Source organism: Stenella coeruleoalba (assembly GCF_951394435.1).
Source record: "Stenella coeruleoalba genome assembly, chromosome: 19".
NCBI lineage: Eukaryota > Metazoa > Chordata > Mammalia > Artiodactyla > Delphinidae > Stenella > Stenella coeruleoalba.
Window position 1 is genome coordinate 50487855 of NC_137165.1, and position 7515 is coordinate 50495369.

Below are 7515 nucleotides of genomic sequence, written 5' to 3' on the forward strand. Positions count from 1 at the left end.
CCCGTGTATGTGGTCAACCCACAGAAGACGGTGATTGAGAAGATGATGGAAAATCTTGGAGTGGATAGAATCTTCTCTTCTATGTGAACAGTCAGCCCATAGATCCTTCAGAAAAGTCCTAGGAAGTTTAGGATAAATTCTGGACCTCTTCTTTCGTTCTCATGAGCAATTCTGGGAAGTATCTAAATAGTTCCAATAGATCCATCTAAAATCAACATTTGATAATTACTATTTAAATTTAAATGAGAGTCTTGGTTCTTCTATGTTAAGATATATCCAGAATGTGATCACTCTCGTCCTTTGCACTGCTGGGATCTGATCAGCGCCTACGCAGACCTCTGCAATGACCTCCGAGCTGCTTTCTCCATGCCCCCCGAGGCAGGCTCTCAACACAGCAGACACGGCCTCCCTGCTAAAGGATGAGTCAGGTCATGTCATTTCCTTTGCTCTACAAATCCTCGAGGACTAACCATGCCCCACAGGTGAGACTGATTTCCTGGTACTTGCTGACCCTATTTGCATTTACCTGCTCCACATATGGGGCCTCCTTGCTAGCCTTTGACTGCTCCAGGCACATACCAGTCCCAGGGCCTTTGTACTTGCCTCTGCCTGCAATGCTCTTTCCTTCACCTCCTTCAGGACTCCACTCAAGGGCCACCTTCCTAGAGAGGCCTTTCCAGCCATTCTATTTAAAATTGTAGGACTGGGCTTCCCTGGTTGTGCAGTGGTTAAGAATCCACCTGCCAATGCAAGGGGCACGGGTTCGAGGCCTGGTCCGGGAAGATCCCACATGCCACGGAGCAACTAATTCCGTGCGCCACAACTACTGAGCCTGCGCTCTAGAGCCTATGAGCCACAACTACTGAAGCCTGCGCGCCTAGAGAAGGTGGTCCACAACGAAAGAAGCCACCGCAATGAAAAGCCCTCGCACTGCAACGAAGAGTAGCCCCCGCTCACCGCAACTAGAGAAAGCCCATGCACAGCAATGAAGACCCAATGCAGCCAAAATAAAATAAATAAATAAATAAATAAAAGGTCTTATTAAAAAAAAGTAAAATGGTAGACTTCCCACACGGCTCTCCATCCCCCTTTCCCTATTTCATTTTTCTCTATTGGACACACTGCTCCCCGACATATTATATATTCTAATTATTTATCTGTCTCTTGCCTGCCTCCTCATGACAAGCCTGAAACTTCCAGAGGACAAGGATTCTTGCCTTTCTTGTTTTCTTCTGTGTCCCCACCCTGAGAAGAGTGATGCTCCATGCATACTAGTTGGGTGAATCAATAAGCATTGGTTGGGTGCCTGGTTCCCACTGATGTATATACTACTCAAGAAAGAAGGGACAATCATAGTTCCATGGCCTATATGAGTAGCAAGGACCTTAAGGATTCTCCTCCTGACAAAGGCAGTTTCCCAAGGTCACACAGCTAATTGATGAAGGAGCAGCAACCAGAACCCAAGTCTCTTCCTCCTGGTGAGTGAGAGGGATGGGGCTGCGGCCGCTCGGGGCAGAGTAGGTAAGAACATACGTCCGAACTCAGATAAGAAAACAAGTTCTTGGACCAGAGCCCCAGCCCTGCTGCACATCAGCTACCCTCTGGGGCAGGTTATTTAAACCCTCAAGCCTCAGCTTTCTTACTTCTCCAGTGGGGCTAATAGTGGCACCTGCTTCATGGTGGGAAAGCACTTCTCTCTGTGCCTGGTGCATAGAAAGTTCTAGATAGTTATAAAAAACTCAAAATGCTGTCCTTCCAGGTAAAAGAGGGGGCCAGAGCCTCACTAAGCCTCTGTTAAGAACAGAAATTCCGAGCGTTATAGGACCGGAGTTGAGAAAGCCCCAGCCCCGCAAGGTCCATGAGCTTTCTGAGGGCAAAAACCGTTTCTTAGTCACCACTGGGTCTTCAGGAGCACCCCGACTGACAGTTATTCTGTATGACACGGGACTATAGCTGTGTACACAATTCTAGGGTCAATCAAGCAGCATTTTGGTAACCTGGCTCAGGGGGAAGAGTATGTCCTGGAGAAACTCCCAAGCCCCAGGGGGCACCAGGATAGCACCACCTGGTGAGCACAGCCCCCGGCAGCAATCAATAAAGGATCCAGGAGTGAACGATAGACGGTCATTGTGAATGCCCTGGGCACTCTGTGGAGGGCCTCTGTGTGCTACTTTATCCATAAAATGTAGGGAGTTGGTGGGGGTTCTGGGTTTGCCTTGGAATCAAGATGCTAATACCACTTGCGAATGCAGGTGCTACAGGGAAGGCCCTGTAGGAATAAAGTTCAGACTCGCAGCAGAGAGCACCCAGGGACAGGGTTCCAGGCTGAAGTGTGGCTCGCTGGCCTCTGCATGGGAGCACGGACCCCCCCGCCACTAACCCTGGCCCGCACCAAAGCGGGGAGTGGGCCAGGGGAAGTCGGGAAGCAGCAATTTCCACAGGAACAGGTGAGACCGGTCATTCCCTGCTGCTTCTCACATTTGAACATGCAACTGCCTACCTGACAACTCCCCTTGGATACCTAGGCATCTCAAATTTAACCCAGGGAAATCAGATCCTTTTTTTCCTTTTTTTTAAGAGACAGGGTCTTGCTAAGTTGGTCAGGCTGGAGTGCAATGGTTATTCACAGGCGCAGTCCCACTACTCATCAGCATGGGAGTTTTGACCTGCTCCATTGCTGACCTGGGCCAGTTCACCCCTCCTTAGACAACCTGGTGGTCCCTCACTCCCGGGAGGTCACCATATTGATGCTGAACTTAGTGCGGACACTTGATTGGCATAGCGTGCTACAGCCCAGAAATCCTGGGCTCAAGCACAGATCTACTATAAAAAAAGTTTGTTAATTGAGGTGAAATTCACATAACATAAAATTAACCGTTTTAAAATGAACAATTCAGTGGCATGTAGTACATTCACAATGCTGTGCAACCATCTCCTCTATCTAGTTCCAAAATATTTTTGTCACTCCGAAAAGAAAACCTGTGCCCATCAAGCAGCCCCTCCCCCCATTCCCTGGTAACCACTAAGCTGCTTTCTGTCTCTATGGACTTGGCTAATTTGGACATTTCACATCAATGGAATCATACATATGTGACCTTGGAGGTCTAGCTCCTTTCGTACAGCATAATGGCTGAATAATGTCCCATTGTGTGGGTGGACCACGTCGTGTTTATCCATTCATCTGTCAGTGGACACTGGGTTGTTCCTACCTTTTGGCTGTTGTGAGTCCTATGGCTATGAACACATGGGCACATGTGTTTGTTGGATCTGTTGGTTTTGCCCTCAAACCAGCACAACACTGCTGCCCATGGCTTCCTCATCTCATGATGGTACCACCCAGATGCTCACACCTGAAACCCAGGAGCCAATTTTCATCCTTTAAACCCTAACAGCTCCCTCTATCCCATGTGTCAGCCCTGTCCAGAATGTCTCCTGAGCCCTCCTCTCACCATCACCACTGCATCAGCTCCAGCAGCCACCACCACCTCTCCAACGGGGCTCCCAGCTCCTCTCTGGCCCCTTTACACCAACCTTTCAACCTCTTGCTGCAGTCAGGTCATCTTTCTACACTTGATCTTAGCCAAAAGGGTGAAAAGTGAAAAGCAGGTCATCTTCCCAAACTGTTTATCAGAATGAATCCTCTCCCCACAAAGAAAGACAACCCTGAAGTGGCTCCTATGGCAACCATGATGCATTTAAACTCTATTTCATAGTCTATAAGACCTTTTATGATCTGGCCCTGTTCACCCCTTCTCCCACTCCCCCTCTTGCCGACATTCTCGATGCTGCAACCATGCTGGCTTTCTGTCCCTTGATTGTGTCAATCCCCAGTCCACCTGGGGGTCTCCACACTCCCTGTGCCTTCTTGCTGGAACCTGGGATGTTACCGCAGCCACCTCTTCTCACAATTCACGTGGAACCTTCCTCCAGTCACCTGGTAAAGCTGCAACCCATTAAGTCTGCCACTTTGCCTCATTTTATCTGAATCACAGAAATTACAAAGCCTACAGTTATTTATTGCCCTCCTCTGGAACACAAGCTCCATGAGGACAGCACTGTCTGTCCTGTTTGCCACCCAATACAGCCCCTGGAACAGCGCCTGCACCAGGAAGATGCTCCAGGCACATGGCCAAAATGTCAGATGCCAGCAGTGTGGAGTCCCGGGTCCAGCTGGGTGGGATCTGGTGATGTTTAGTAAGGTGCCCTGCCTGCTGGGTGGGTTAGAGGTGGCTGTGCCTACAAAGGAACAGTGTTTGTCATTTAATACCAGGTGATAGGTGAGGTTTCTGGCAGGAAGTCGCTCTTTGGGTACAGCCCCTAGGATCCAGGACATCAACTCCTGTGGTGATGATTTATGGAAACCCAGCCCAGCCCAGCAGCACTACACCGAATCTTCCACCCATCCCAGACAAGATGAGCTGACTTGATTGTGTACACCCTGAGTCCAATAAAGGTTCAGGGAAGAGGCAGGGCAGCTCCTCAGGTAGCGCCCGCTGAGCTGCTCCTGTCTTGCCCACCCCTCCGGCATGAGCTGGGAGAGTTCCTGGGCTCTTCCTCCCCTCTTGTGGTGGACATCCAGGCACACCACGCTGTACTAGGGCAGCGCTGGGGAACAAAACAGATATGGGCCTGCCCTCCTCGAGATTAGTCTAATCAGGAGAGATAACCTCCCTCCCACAGATTTGGAAAGCATGGGAAGTGAGGTGCAGGAGACAGAGGGCTGTGCCCAGACATAACAGGCAGGTCCACCTGGGTGACCCAGAGCCCTGGGACAAAGGATGCAGGCGTGGTAAGCCATATAAACACACTTTTTTGGGGACTCAGAGTGGGGCAGCTTCTACCCCTTGCTGCGCTGGAAGTTACTTTTAACTTAACAGGCTGGGCGTTAGTTTTCCCAGCAGTAAAATTATTAAGACAAGATATATGCCTGCACTCCTTAGTTGAAATTGCAATGGAGGTTTCTGATAAAAATTGAAACATTAATCTGGACATTTAAGCAGTGGAATTATGTACTGACAACTGATGTGGGCTGTCAATTCTTGCTTTGTAAGTACAGTTGACTTTTTTTTTTTCTGATCAGAAGTTTCTAGGAGATAGCTTTTTTTTTCACATCTTTATTGGAGTATAAATGCTTTACAGTGTTTTGTTAGTTTCTGCTGTACAACAAAGTGAATCAGCTATATGTATACATATATCCCCATATCCCCTCCCTCTTGAGCCTCCCTCCCTATCTCATCCCTCTAGATCGTCACACAGCATCGAGTTGATCTCCTTGTGCTATGCAGCAGCTTCCCACTAGCCATCCATTTTACATTTGGTAGTGTATATATGTCAGTGCTACTCTCTCACTTCATCCCAGCTTCCCCTTGCCCCCCCGCCACCGTGCCCTCAAATCCGTTCTCTACGTCTGCATCTTTATTCCTGCCCTAAAAAGGAATGAAATTGAGTTATTTGTGGTGAGGTGGTTGGACCTAGAATCTGTCATACAGAGTGAAGTAAGCCAGAAAGAGAAAAACAAATTCCAATGTATATATATGGAATTTCAAAAAGTGGTACTGATGAACTTAGTCACAGTCGACACTTGAACAACAGGAGTTTGAACTGTGCAGGTAACATCTACAGTGTTTTATATCATGTGAGGCAATATTGATGTAGGTACTGAGAGACGGATGATTCATCTTGTAAACATGTAACTGAAAGCGGGGTCCGGCGGCTCGCCGCTCAATGGCGAATAAAGAGGCAAGGTTGGTGGAAAGGAAAGTTTGCTTTATTGCTGAGAATGGCAGGTGGGGGGAGGCGGACACCTGTCCAAAGGCCAACTCCCCCCACCTGACAATCAGGGGGCAAGAGTTTTTATAGGCAGAGGGAGGGGGCTACATGTAGAAGCAGCACAGTCAGCTGACAATCATCTTGAAATTGGTCCTTGGTGGTCTGACCAGCATCATCTTGATAGTTTTAAGTACAGTTAATCTTCAGTTCCATGGTCTGTTTGTTCCCACTTCCTTGAGGCCAATTCTCAGGATTGTGGCAGCTACAGTCTGGTCATCATGTAGTTAACTTCTTCCACCTGGTGGGGGCTTCAGCATCTATAAGACTGCTCACAGGACACGGCTCAGAATATTATCTACAGCCCTTGTGGAGGAACTAAAGGTCCTTGACTTTGCTTAATGACTAAACTATCATTATTTAGTCTTGGACGATTTTCTTTTGTTTCTGCATCTTCCCACTTTGATTTAACTTATTCTTTGGCTAAAGTTTTACCACAGACAAAAGGCAGGTGGAGGACAGAGGGGAAGGACCATTGTGTCCTGCTCTGTTTCAAACAGACAATGTAAACTTGGGGTATCGATTATTACAGTACAGTACTGTAAATGTATTTTCTCTTCCTTATGATTTTCTTAACATTTTCTTTTCTCTAGCTTACTTTATTGTAAGAATACAGTGTATAATACATATAAATACAACATGTGTTAATCGACTATAGGTTATGGGTAAGGCTTCCGGTCAACAGTAGGCTATTAGTAGTTAAGTTTTGGGGCAGTCAAAGGTTATACTTGGATTTTCGAATATGCAGGGAGTTGGCGCCCCCAACCCCCATGTTGCTCAAGGGTCAACTGTGGAGGCTTAGGTCCAGCATAACATAGCTACGCAGAGCAAGTATTTCAACAAATAGGGAGACGAGCCAGGCATGTTCCAACACACGACTGCCTAGGTTATTCTCACCTGCCGTTGATAAAGCAAAGCACGTTTCAGGGAATTCCCTGGTGGTCCAGTGGTTAGGACTCAGCGCGTCCACTCACTTCGGGGGGTGGGGGGGCCTGGCTTCGATACCTGGTCAGGGAACTAAGATCCTGCATGCTGCCTGGCAAGGCCACAAAAAAGGAAAAAAAAAAAAAAGCAAAGTGCATTTCGGATCTCGGATCTTAGTGACACTGAGACCTTTGGTGAGCATCGTACAGGCCTTATGAAAATTGGCACCGTGTTTGAGAAAAAAAGAGAAAAACCTCTTCTCCTGAGAGGAGCTCTTATCCTGGTTGCAATTACCCAGAGCCCTCTTTCCTGAGTAATAAAAACATGGCTCTCTATGACCTATTGTGCCCACTGCCAGCTCCTGGTTCCTGGAAGAGTGCAGGTACACTCCTTATCATCCCAAAGAGGCCTCCCGGTGGACCTGCCCCTTCTGTCGTTATCTTGGGGGAGGGGTCAACCCCTTTGATTAGAGGACCCTCAAGGAGGACTAAGGCCAAGTCGGCTTGGTTGCCACTGCTTCACTTGAGACCTTTGTTCCCTGACACACGCCCACGCCCACTCCTGACTCTCGTCATCTTCACGGACTGTGGTCTAAAAAGTTATTGGCGCCAAACAAAAGGAAGAGGGCTTTAAGATGTGAATTCAGACATTGAGCGAAAGGGACATTGCCAGGAAAATGGCATAAAATATAAATATGTGAAGGCAAGAGACAAGTCCAGGGGGATCATGAATAAGATCAAAAATCTCTCGATAAGTACAAAAGAG